Raw genomic sequence first — 13,981 nt, 5'->3', positions numbered from 1 at the left:
GCGGGGAGGGCGGGGCGCACCTGGAGAGGCGCTGCGTCGGGGGCGGGGCTACGAGCCCGCGCTGAGGGGGGCGGGGCAGGGACCGGGGCGTGCCGCCGCACCTGCCAGTCTGGGCGTGTCCTGGTCTGCGTGGCTGATCCGCCCAGAAGAATGGCGCAGAGACCTCCCCCACCCAGGAACGTAAAGTGGGCCTGTTTTATGGTTCTTTAGAGTAAAAACTTCATGTAGGGGGACCTACGGATAAGAATAAATTATTAGTGGAACGTGGGAGGCTGAGCCAGGGGGATCCCTGGAGCCCAGGAGTTGGGGACTGCTATGAGCTTTCCACCATTGCACTCCACCACTGCACTCCAACCTGGGCAACAGAGCGATACCCCGTCTCTCTCTCTACCTATGTGTGTATGTGTGTAACAGTTCAAATGGGGATAATAGTTTCTACCATATATATAAATATAATCTCTCCCAGAGCACAGTCCAGCACACAGTAACCGCTAAGTGTTTGCTTGCAAGTAGTGAAGAGCCTGTCTTCCTGAGTCTGTGCTCCTCACCACCACTGTTTCTCCATACAAGGTTTTAAGGAGTGCATAGATAGGTCCCTAAATCACTTTCCATCACACGGTGAGAAAATTATTACCTTTTACTTCTCTTTCAATTATCCTGATTGCACCAATGAGAAACTCTCAGTTTTGGAACTAATGTAGCTTTAATTCTTCTCTACACTTGCTAACCTCCCCTTTTGAAAGAATAGATCTTGAGTTAGAAGCCCTTAGCAGACAATAAAGGCTAGAGAAAATTAATACTATTGTTTAATTTCATGGTGTTTGTTTTCTGTCTGTACCCTCCCCCCCTTTTCTATACCATAGTATAGTGAGATGAAGTTTGTCTGTTTTTCATTCATTTAGGTCAAAAATGAGTAATTTAAATATTAAGTAAATATAAGCAGATTGCAGAAATGGCAGAAGTGTGGTGATGGTGAATATATGATCCACTGAAATTTCTCAGCACTGGTCTGGCTGTGCCTTAGCTCTGTGAGCTCGGCACGTTTTCTAACCTCTCTTTGACCCAGTTCCTCATCTGTAAAATGGGAGCAATTAAATGTGTGCTTACATGTAGATCACCAGGCCAGTGAGCATTTTCTGGTTTTGTTTATATCTGGAGCATCCCTCCTCTGAGAAGCCTTCCTTTGATCCCTGCTGATTTGTTCCAGTTTTCCACTCTAGGTCTGCAGAGTGACAGCTTTCCCCTGTGACTTGCCTTTGACCCGCCTCAGGGTCTAGGCTTGTCCATCCTTAATAGCTCAAGGGATGGCGCTGTCCTCTCAAGGCTGGAAGCTGCCTCCTTGGGGGCCAGCTAGACTGGGTTCACCACACAGGTGAGATGGTGGCTGTCCCAGCATCAATCCTAGGACAAAAACAGACACTTGAGAGCAGTCCTCACACATCATGCACAGGTGAGCACTTCACCTGGAATAACTCAGTATCACAACAGCCCTCGAGGTGGGTTAGAGTAAACCAATAATGAGTAAATGAATGAGGGAATGAATGAATGATGGGAGGAGCCTTCACAACCTCCCAGTAGGAATCGGTGGGTTCAGTCTCGGGTTCATAACCACTCTGTGTGTGTGTTTCTTCCTTATCTACCCCAGTGGTTATTTTAAGGAACAAATGGATTAATATAAATGAAGTCCATAGAACGGTACCAGGCACACAGCATGTAAATGTTCATAACGACAATAATAGCTCTTTCCATTTTCTAGATGAAGAAGCTAAGAGTACATAGATAACCTACCCAGAGTGGTCATTGATAAGACCATTTGATGTGGTTCTGGTCTAGTTTGTAGTAAAGAGAGGGGTAACTATGTGGCTGATCATTCGTTCTCTCCTGGAAGGGGGAGACGAGGGTCCAGGAGCGGCAGATGTGCTGGAACCTGGACATGTGTGGGACTCCCTGTGTTCAACTTGCCGTGATTTCTAGTGGAAGACACCATCAGCTTTCATGTCTGGGCTTACTCTCCCATGTCGAGCTGTATCTGGAAGGACTCTGGAGGCGGCAACCCAACTTTTGTAACACTCTCTCCCATACGACCTGCATGATTTAGGGCAGCACTAACCTTCAGATTTTTCCTCCTGAGCCAGGAGGATCCCTGGAGCCCAGGAGTTGGAGACTGCTATGAGCTTTCCACCACTGCACTCCAACCTGGGCAACAGAGTGATACCCTGTCTCTCTCTCTCTACATATGTGTGTATGTGTGTAATCGATGATGGATGAAACAAGGATGAAAACGAGATTGCTGTGCATATTAAAAGAAATAACACACGTGGAATACTTAGCATGGTGTTCAGTATAGAATGAGAGCTTAGTAAATGTTTGTTTCTTTGTTTTGAGACAGAGTCTCACTACGTTGCCCTCGGTAGAGTGCGGTGGCGTCATAGCTCACAGTAACCTCAAACTCTTGGGCTTAAGTGATTCTATTGCCTCAGCCTCCCAAGTAGCTGGGACTACAGGTGCCTGCCACAACGCCTGGCTATTTTTTTGTTGTTGTTGTCATTGTTGCTTAGCAGACCCAGGTTGGGTTTGAACCCACCAGCCTTGGTGCATGTGGCCAGTGCCCTAACCACTGAGCTATGGATGCTGAGCCTGTTATTTTCATAAACCGAGGGGAAAAAAATAGCCACGGGCCAGGGAAAATAAATCCTTGGCAAGCTTCTCAGGGACTAAGGAGTCTGAAAAGCAAAATGTATGTCTGAACAAGGCAGAAGGAGGCGTGACACAAGGCTTTTCTTTTAACAGACAATGGTTTGTTTAAATCAGAGGTCAGAGGTCATATACTGGAGACCCCCTGTTTCCCCTACTCGATTCTGCCCAGAGACCTGTGCTGTATGCCTTAGAATTATTTGCTAGAATGAAAGTTGTCAGAATAAAAATGGAGTTACTAATATTAAGAAAATCCTGACAAATACAGCTGAGAAAGGCCATCAGGAGAGTTCTCATGCTTGTATGCCTAATAACAAAAATTACCACGAAAGGTTGCAAAAACCACACTGCCTATACGAAGGGCACTGAAGGCTTACACAAAAAAACATATTTCTGCCAGCACGTTGGCTCACGCCTGTAATCCCAGCACTCTGGGAGGCTGAGGTGGGAGGATCACTCCAGGCCAGGAGTTAGAAACCAGCCTGAACAAAAGCAAGACCCTGTTTCTACCAAAAAATAGAAAAAAATTGCCAGGTGTGGTGGCATGCACCTACAGTCAGTTACGCAGGAGGCAAAAGGATCATTTGAGCCCAAGAGTTGTAGGTTTCAGTGAACCATGATTATGCTACTGCACTCTAGCCAGGGCAGCAGAGCTTGACTGTGTCTCAGAATTAAAAAAAAAAACTTTTGCAAGGACATTTGCCCCACAATTGCCTATTCAGCCTGAGACTGGTGTTACACTTATTAATCTTGTAGCCAAGGATAATTATTCTAAAACAATGATATAATCCATCTCTTACTTCCTTTTAAAATCATTTGTCTTCCCTTATTTCCCTAAATATGCATAGTTTACACTGATACATATATTCCCATTGCAATGCTTTATTCCCAAACAATTATCTCTTCTTTTAGAGAATGGTTCACTGTTATTTAGGACAACACCAGCATTTATAAATCACGAATGTTCCCACATAAGCACTGTGATAGACAGAAAACGCCTCCTCCCTGAAGAGTTCCACATCCTAATCCCTGGATCCTGGGAATGTGTTACTTTACACAGCAGATGTGAATACAGATCTTGAGATAGGGAGACTGTGCTGGTCTGTCCTGATGGGCCCACTGTAAGTACGAGGTCTTTCTAAGAGGGAAGCGGGCGGTGAGAAGACAGAAATGCCTCTCTGGGCTGGTTTTGCAGAGTGGAGGAGGATGGGAGCTTGCAGCCAGGCGGGCGGGGGCCTCTGGAAGCTGGGGAGGCAGACAGATTCTCCCCTAGAGTCTCTAAAAGAAACGCAGGCCTGCAGACCCATGTTAGGCTCCAGACCCCCAGAAGAGTAAAATAATAAAATTGTGTCGTTTTAAGCCACTTACTTTGTGATACTCTGTCACAGGAGCAGCAGCAGCAGCCAATGCTCACACACAAGTTTGTCTTTTCTTTAAGAACCGGGAGATCTAACCATCCGAGGCCTGTGTCCTCACGTGGAGACCCGGGGGGTCCTCTGACCCCACAGACACCTGCTTCCCGCTGTGTCACCTCATCCAGGATTGTCACCTGCTCATCTGCTGAGGCTCTGAGTGTGGGACTTCAGGTTTATACAAGTGTGTGAACGGTTGTTTTTTTAAATTTCAGGTTAATATGAGGGTACGAACGATTAGGTTACATAGTTTGCATTTGTTAGGTAAAGTCCCTGGTGTAGCCGGGCCCCTCGCCCTGGACGTGTGCCATGCACCCTTCCATTGTGCCCTTTAGGTGGGAGCTCACCAACCCCCTCTCTCCTCTCCCCTCACCCTACTTGAATGGAACTGAGTTTTTCTCTCACATGGGGGTGTATTTGTCTAGGGCAGTATTTTTCAACCTTCTTTATCTCCCAGCACACTTGAACCTATAGTTAAACTTCTGTAGTACACTTAAATTATGTTGATCAAAAAAAAAAAAAAAGAGTAAAAACAATATACTTACTGTACTTTGAGCTTCTTTTGAAAATAATTAATGATCTTTAAAATTATGTTGTCGTAGGGTCAGAGCCCGTTACTCAGTGAGTAGGGCACCAGCCACATACACCAGGGCTGGTGGGTTTGAACCCAGCCCAGGCCTGCTAAACAACAATGACAACTACAACAAAAAAATAGCCAGGTGTTGTGGTGGGCGCCTGTAGTCCCAGCTACTTGGGAGGCTGAGGCGAGAGAATCACTTAAGCCCAAGAGTTTGAGGTTGCTGTGAGCTGTGATGCCACAGCACTCTACCCAGGGCAACATAGAAACACTCTGTCTCAAAAAAAAATTTTTTTGTGGCACGCCTAAGATCTTCTCATAGCACACAAACTACTGGTCTACTGGTTTCATATTAGTATTGAGTACCTTGGATACTTGCTTTTCCAGCCTTTTTTTTTTTTAATTGTTGGGGATTCATTGAGGGTATAGGAAACCAGGTTATGGGCGGCGCCTGTGGCTCAAGGAGTAGGGCGCTGGTCCCATATGCTGGAGGTGGCGGGTTCAAACCCAGCCCCGGCCAAAAAAATCACAAAAAATACAAAAAAGAAACCAGGTTACACTGATTGCATTTGTTAGGTAAAGCCCTTCTTACAATCATGTCTTGCCCCCTGCTTTTCCATTCTTACGAGACTTTACTAAGGAGAATTTTCTCCAAGTCCATCCAGGTTAATACAAAAGATGTAAAGTCCCCATCTTTTTATGGCTGAATGGTGTACATATACATACCACAGTTTGTTAATCCTTTCGAGCTGGGTTGATTCCACATCTTGGCGATTGTGAACTGAGCTGTAATAAACATTCTAGTGCAGATGTCCTTATGGTAAAATGATTCTTTTTCCTCCTAGTGAACGAATGTGATCTGTTGCTGGTAGAACAGCAGCCAGCCGTGGGCCTTCCCCCTCCATGTGTGAGATGTTTTCCCTTCCCTGCAGTGATGCTTCTGTGGGGACAGTGGGTGTGGGGGGGTACAGAAGGGGCATGTGTTCTGAGTCTCCTGTGCTAGGACTCTGCAGCAATTGTCCTCAAAATAAATTTATAACAGGGCACTTCTGCCTACGATCCTGGATCATGTGCAAAGCCAGTGAAGAGTCTTTCATCCCCCTCCATGGGGAACAAGCCCCCCAGCCACTTCCATCTCACCTTGTGCCTCTGCAGAAAGGCAGCAGCCTCCACGGAGGGCGAGGCCTGTCTCCCGTTTCCACATGATTACCCTGGGCGATGCCTGGCTTCTCATTTCTAGATCCAGTCCTTGTGACAGTTTCAGCCTCTTCTCCCAGCCCACATCCCTTGCTTGAGCAGCGAGATGTGAAGACTGACAGCCACTGGAGTGCAGCACAGGCAGTGCCCAATTTAAGCCTTTTAAAATACATTTCTGTTCCATAAAATCCGTTTTAGTAATTCTGTGCCCCTGCTTCTTTGAAAGACGGTAACCCTAGGGAGGAGAAGAAATTAGCCAGGGAGGAGAAGTTCAGACGTGCTAATATTTTAATCGCTCATTCTTTTAACACATTAGTCACATTCATTAAGTATGATTAATTTCAGGCTGTGTGGAAAAGCGTATCAGTTTCCCCATCAGCCGCATACATCCATCTCTCCCGGAGCAAGCTGCTGCAGTAGCACCAAAAATCCCCCATTTCTTTCTTTTTTTTTTTTTTTTTTGTAGAGACAGAGTCTCACTGTACCGCCCTCGGGTAGAGTGCCGTGGCGTCACACGGCTCACAGCAACCTCCAACTCCTGGGCTTACGCGATTCTCTTGCCTCAGCCTCCCGAGCAGCTGGGACTACAGGCGCCCGCCACAACGCCCAGCTATTTTTTTTTTTTTTGTTGCAGTTTGGCCGGGGCTGGGTCCGAACCCGCCACCCTCGGCATATGGGGCCGGCGCCCTACTCACTGAGCCACAGGCGCCGCCCAAATCCCCCATTTCTTAAATCTGGATTCTATTACATGCCCCCTAAAATTTTGTTCAGTGCATGGAGCTCATTTGTATACTATACTTGGTAGGTAGGCTGGGCACAGGAGCTCACCCCTATAATTGTAGCACTGTGGGAGGCAGAGGCAGGTGGATTGCTTGAGCTCAGGAGTTTGAGATCAGCCTGAGCAAGACCAAGACCCCGTCTCTACTAAAAATAGAAAAACTAGCTGGGTGTCATGGCAGCTGTAGTCCCAGCTACTCAGGAAGCTGAGGCAAGAGAATCGCTTGAGCCCAAGAGTTTGAGGTTGCTGTGAGCTATGACACCACGGCACTCTACCCAGGGTGACAGAGTGAGACTGTCTCAAAAGAAAAAAAAAGAAAGAAAGAAGGGAAGGGATAGAATACTAGCTAGGAGCCCAGCTCCAGGGTCCAGTGGTTTAGGTCTGCCTCCAGCTGCTCCCCTTACTGCCTGAGCCATTTGAGCAAGTCACTAAAGCCATCTATCTGAGGACAGAGAGAACACACCTGTCCCAGAGGTTTGTCGTCAAGATAAAATAAAGCTTTGCTCCCTCATTCCCCTACCCTCCACCTTAGATTAGAGGGAACCGGGAGAGGGAAGGAAGGAGAGGGATGGGGGTCAGGGTGTATGGCACACCTCTTGGGGCGGGACACAATTATAAGAGAGACTTTAACAAATGCAATTAGTGTAGGGCAGCGCCTATGGCTCAGTGGGTAGGGTGCCGGCCCCATATACCGAGGGTGGCAGGTTCAAACCCAGCCCAGGTCAAACTGCAACAAAAATAGCTGGTGGCGCCTGTGGCTCAAAGGAGTAGGGTGCTGGCCCATGTGCCGGAGGTGGTGGGTTCAAATAGCTGGGTGTTGTGGCAGGCGCCTGTAGTCCCAGCTACTTGGGAGGCTGAGGCAAGGGAATTGCCTAAGCCCAGGAGTTGGAGGTTGCTGTGAGCTGTGACGGCACGGCACTCTACCAAGGGCAATAAAGTGAGATTCTGTCTCGAAAAAAAAGAAAAAAAAACCACAATCAGTGCAAACTAATTTTTGTACCCTCAATGAATCCCAAACAATTAACAAACGTTCAAAAAATAAATAAAATGAAGTAAAGCTCTGGAATTGGTCAGTAATGTGGTTATCATGGCAATACAGAGCCCTTGAAATACTGTCCATCCATTCAGAAGATTTGTGCGCAGCAACAAGCAGATGCCCTGTGGTTCCTCCACCGCTGGTGAGGAAGCAGTGAAGGCACACTCACAGGCATCTGGCCTTGAGGACCTGACATCCCAGGGTCAAGACGGACAACAGGAAAACACGTACAGTGTGCCAGACAGCAACATGTCCTGGGGCGAAAGAAAAGAAGCACTGGACTGCTGGGAGAGGAAGTTGTTACTGGAGGGAACTCAGATCCCCTAGTGCAGGGCCTGACCGGGAGGGGCCCGAGGTTTGCACACTGCACTAACTAACTAGGAAGCCTGGATCCCCTTTCTCAGGGAATGAGGACCCTGCCGGTAGGGGTAGGGGGGCAGCATGGGTGTGGCTCTGGACTCCAGCTGCAGATGAGCCGCAGGGTGAAGGTGAGCAAGCCTGTCACCCCCAGGGGCACTCTCTCGGCCCATGGTCCATTCTATTTTCTCAATGGCAGTCACTTCTTTGTAATATGAGGGCTTCCCTTCCCTCTCTCTAGAGCAGGGAGTACCCTGAAAGAGACAGGTCCAGGGTAGGTTGTTTTCATGGAGCATTGGACATTTTCTGGAGGAAGAAAGTCATTGGGAGGGGAGGGGACGGAGAAGTAAATTGAAAAGATATGCCTCGGAAAAACCTTGGGCAACTGCTGGAGGACAGAAGTGTCTCCCTCCTCCCAACTGCGCCTCTCTAGCCCAGGTGCACATCTCGGTGGTGGCTCAGCTCCACACCTGCAGTCATCTTGTTCCCAATCACGAGGCTCTGAACCCACTCAGCTTAGACTCAACTCCAGACTTCTGTGGAAGCTTTTTGCCCATTACTCAGGAGGCACCAAGATCCAAAGACTCTGATGTTTTCTGGAATATGATCTTTGCAGAGGGAAAACCACAGAGCCCCCTTCTCTCTAGGGAGGACCAGATTCCCTGAGTCCCAAAGACATCCCCGGGCATTCCCAAGGACCTTGAATGTGAGTGAGAGAGGCAGGAAGCAGGCCCAGGCCTGCCCAGGTCCCCTGCAGGACCTGCACACACAATTACAGGTCACTTTCCCTCTCATAATGACACCCCAAAATATTAAGGGATATTGTGCAGCACGGCTGCCGGGATAACAAATTCACAGGTTAAATAAGAAATTTCATTTGAACTTATTTCAGAGTTGATGGATGCAAGGAAGCAGGTTGTGATGTACATGGCACTTAATTTGTGCTTCAAGGTACTGATGGAGATAGCTCCCCTTTGTATGCCCCAAGGCCCTTTTAATCCCTGAATCTTGACAGCAGTCTTCCAGGCATACTGGGAATAAATTAAGTTGCAAAACCTCCATGAAAATGATTAAAGTTAAAACAATTTTAAGGAACCACTCTAGTTCATCCATTAACCTGCTTCACAAGTCTTCCTGCCTATCTTTCTTATAATTCTTTTTTCCCAAAAGAAGGAACTTTATATGGCCCGTAGAACCACACAACACAACCTCCAGCATCTTTACCAAGCTGAATTAAACTTGCCCTTCTGAGTCGGGGTGATGGTAATTAAACCAGATAGTCCATAACGAGGTGTGCTGATTAATAAATTATTTGATTACCAGGTACGGTAAGTATACCTGCAATCGATACCGTTGCCTAAAAGCTCAGAATTAGGAATTGTGCAATAAAATATAACTGACATTTCGTAGTTTTAATTACATGGAATGATTAATCGATCACTCAGATAGTATTGACCTACAACTTATTTAATTCTTTGCCATTTAACATGTCAGATTTGAATCCAAATAACTGATGATTTGACCTGTGAATGCCAGAGCTCTATGGGATGGAGATGGTGGAGATGCAGGCCTGGAGCCTCTGTTGACATGACCCTACACACCCCCATCCTCTCCTCATTTTTCTCTGCATCTGGGTTCAACTCGAGCTCCATGTCCTTCAGGAAGCCCTAGGGGACTCAGGCAGATGGGGAAGGGTCCAGCCTCTGCCTGTCACTTCATGTCTCCTTGGGTCGGTTTTCCCATGTGCTTGATGGGGGTTCTTAAGGTATGTGTGTGTTATGGGGAAGGAGACGGAGCGTCGCCTGGCAATCTCTGGCCGTGTCCCCCTGTGAGGATTAGTATTTTACGGCCATTTTTATTATTACCAGCCCTCTGACCTCCTATGGAATGTTTGGTGGACACCCTCACCGAAGTTCCCATACCCCCTCCATTTTCCTCCGTGTCTCCCCTCAGTAAGCTGCTCAGGGTGGATAAAGTCTTTTTTAATTTTTTTTTCATCTCTATGTCGCCCTCCTTAGAGTGCTGTGGCATCACAGCTCACAGCAACCTCCAACTCTTGGTCTTAAGCGATTCTCTTGCCTCAGCCTCTCAAGTAGCTGGGACCACAGGCAGCTGCCACAACACCCAGCTATTTGTTGGTTGTCGTTGTCACTGTTGGTCCGGGCTGGATTCAAACCTGCCAACTCTGGTGTATATGGCTGGTGCTCTAGCTGCTGAGCTGCAGGCACCAAGCCCAGGATAAAGTCTTGAATTTAGTTATTTCCTCCAAAGAGAAGCATTGCCCTCTTCACCGATGTGTGGAGATGACTGAGTTCCTTCCACTCAATCTGTGACGGGAAGCCCAGGAAAATCGAGCTGGCTGAAGGGAATCAGCAAGTGCCTATGAGGCCTCTTATGCTCCAGAGACAGAGGGAAAAGAACCTGAAGCCTGGGCACAAGGGGCCCCGAGGTGCCCCAGGGTAGGGAGAGATGGGAGGGAGAGGAGAGAGCCATGTGAACAAAAGTGAAATCTTAAACGCTCCCCCTTACCCCCATGACTGACTGACTGGCCCCCCTCTTCACTGAGGGGGATCCCTGAAACTGAGTTGCCACCATGAGAAGGGAGATCAGACCTGCCCCCTCGGTGCCCCTTCTGCCTTAGAGACGTCCTCTGTGACTCACTAACAGGCCTGAGGCTGTGCAGGACACACCTGTAAGTCCTCAGGGTACACACAGACCACTAGGTCTGAGGACATGTCTTGGAGTCTGTCTCTGATGAACAGACCCTCATCTCAACTCAGCATCCTTTTCTTTGACTCCTGGTCCATTAGACAGAGACTAACTCTGTCAGCCAATGGTCAGCCAAAGAAGCTTGAAGCACGCCTGTGACCTGTGGGTCCCTGCTTTGACACGTCCTGCCTTTGTGAACCAAACCCAAATACACGTCCCACATATTGATTTATGACTTTCTCTGCAATTCCTGTCTCCCTGAAATGTGCAAAACCAAACTGTCACCCCACCACCACGAGTCTACTTGCTCAAGGACTCCTGAGTGTAGCTCTGGGTCATGGTCCTCAAATTTGGCTCAGAATAAACCTCTTTTTTTTTTTTTTTTTTGCAGTTTTGGCCAGGCCAGGCGTGAACCCACCACCTCCAGTACATGGGGCCTGCACCCTACTCCTTGAGGCACAGGAGCTGCCCTCAGAATAAACCTCTTTAAATTATAGAGTATGGCTTATTTTCCATCAGCAGTCAGTGGAGAAGGAGCACTCGGTCTGGGCAGAGTAAACATTCCTGGTGCTAAGCACTGGCAGGTGCATCTGTGTAGTGAGACTCTGTTGCCTCCTTGGCTCCTGAAGGAAGAGACATGGTTGGGCCTGCCCTGGAAGAGGTGGGGACTCTAGGTAGACCCCTTCAGTCTAGGGAGTGGTCTGACTATCCCAAGTTTCCAGAAGTCACATCTCAGGTTCCCTTCAGTACAGATTGCAGGTGGCACTCTCTACCACAGCCCCATTTTCCTGTGGCTATGTCACATGGTGAAGCCAAGTATTCAGCCAGACACCAACAACCTCTTCCCAGCACTCCTGTGGAAAGACAGCCCAGACCCTGAGAGACCGTTGCCTGCCTGGCCACTGACACTGGAAGGCAGAGACTCCCGGGCCCTGGGCTTCAGTCAAGGCAGAGGGAGAGTGGAGACGGCACTTTTGGCCCTGGAGTCCTGCCCACTGGGGCAAGGACACTTCTCTAGCTCTTCTGGGAGGACTGTCCTCAGACTCTCAGGCCCTCCATGAAGGGGACCCACAGGTTTGCACTCACAACCCAAAGCTTTGACCCTGCACCCAGTAATAGGTACATGCCCCAGATGTGTGGAGACGAACAAGCAGAGATGTTCACTGTGGCATTGTTTATAATCCTCCTGAGACTTACTGTCCACCATGCGTGTGGGACTGGTCTGACCAGGACATATTCACACAATGACTTCGCCCTCATGTAAAGTCACAGCGTAGACCTGTGTCTGATGACGTGATAAATGGTGCTCACTCAATGTGTGAAGTGGAAGGCACAGCTTATCAATCAGGATGTGTGTGAGCAGGTTTGTATAAAATGTATTTGTGGGTGCGTGTCTTTAACTGTGTTTGCAAACACAAACGTCTGGCAGGTTGCGTTGTCACACGTTAACAGTTATTATCTTTGGATAGGGAAATTATTAACATAGGCTTTTTACTTTGACCTTTATATTCTTCTATATTATGTGACCTTTTTATGCTGTGTTTATGTTGTTATTTTTACAATTAAAATGTCAAGCAACCAATCTGTCTCCATTTGGGAAGTACTGTGGTGAAAAGCAAACCTGGCTGGTTTCTATTTCATCTGAGGAAGACCCGACAGCGTACTCTGCGGACAAGGTCTGGGATTCAGGGGGGGGGGGGGGCAGCGGGGGAAGCAACGAGGAATTCCAGCTGGTTCCTCCACCTACCTCACTTGCTCCAGGTGCCCCCAGCATGGCTCACTCACCCCCGGCTCCAGACCTTTGCTGCAGCTGTCCCTCCCCGGGGCCTTCACACAGCTGGGTGCTTTCTGCCTCCTGACTCTCAGCCAGTGGTTCTCAACCTGTGGGTCACAACCCACAGGAACTGTATTACAGGGCCACGGCATTAAGAAGGTTGAGAACCTGTGGGTTAGAGGTCACATCCTTTGTGTACTATTCAGTTTTAAATGGTCTTCTTGCCCAGGACACCTGTAGTCACTCTCAATCAGCTTCCTTCCTTCCTTCCTTCCTTCCTTCCTTCCTTCCTTCCTTCCTTCCTTCCTTCCTTCCTTCCTTCCCTCCTTCCCTCCTTCCCTCCTTCCCTCCCTCCCTCCCTCCCTCCCTCCTTCCCTCCTTCCCTCCTTCCTTCCTTCCTTCCTCCCTCCCTCCCTCCCTCCCTCCCTCCTTCCTTCCTCCCTCCCTCCCTCTCTTTCTCTCTCTTTCTTTCTTTCATTTTCTTTTCTTTTTTCTTTCTTTTCTTTTCTTTTTTTCCTTCCTTCCTTCCTTCTTTCTCTCTCTTTCTTTCTTTCTCCTCTCTCCCCCTCTCTCTCCTCTCTCCCCTCTCCCTTTCTCCTCTCCCCCACTCTCTCTCGTTCCCCCTCGCTTCCCCTGTATCCTTCTTCTCTCTCTTCTCCTTCTTTCTTTCTTTCTATCTCTCTCTCTTTCTTTTCTCATTCTGTAGCCCTGGGGTAAATAAAGTCCCCTGGTATCACAGCTCACACCAACCTCAGACTCTTGGGCTCTAGGAATCCTCCTGCCTCAGCCTCCCAAATAGCTGGGACTACAGGCACCTGCCACCATGCCTGGCTAGTTTTTCTTTTCTTTTTTATTAAAATCATATGTGTATACATTTATGGGGTACGATGTGATGATTTGATACATAATCTGGAATGCTTAAATCAAACTGATTAAAATATCCATCATCTCACTTATTTATCTTTTGTCGTAGGCATTTAACATTTACTTAGTTATTTTGAAATATATCCTTGCATTGTGCACATTAGGTGAGATCCCACCAAACGCCCTCCCTCCTCCCTCCACTTGCCCTCATCCTCCCCTCCCTTGTGCCAGACTATATTTGTGTTTCATCATTCATATGAGTGTGTGTTTATATATTGGTTTCATAATAGTATTGAGCACATTGGATACTTTTTTTTCCATTCTTGAGATAATTTACCAAGAAGAATGTGTTGCAACTCCATCCAAGTAAACATAAAAGATGTAAAGTCTCCACCATTTTTATGGCTGAATAGTATTCCATGGTGTACATCTACCACAATTTATTAATCCATTCATGGGCTGATGGGCATTTGGACTGCTTCCATGATTTGGTGATTATGAATTGGGCTGCAATAAACATTCTGGTGCAAAAGTCTTTGTGGCAAAATAATTTTTGTTCTACTGGGTAGATACCTAGTAATGA

Source organism: Nycticebus coucang, chromosome 10 (genome assembly GCF_027406575.1).
Source record: "Nycticebus coucang isolate mNycCou1 chromosome 10, mNycCou1.pri, whole genome shotgun sequence".
In the NCBI taxonomy this organism is placed as follows: Eukaryota; Metazoa; Chordata; class Mammalia; order Primates; family Lorisidae; genus Nycticebus; species Nycticebus coucang.
Note: the sequence above shows the minus strand (reverse complement) of the source record.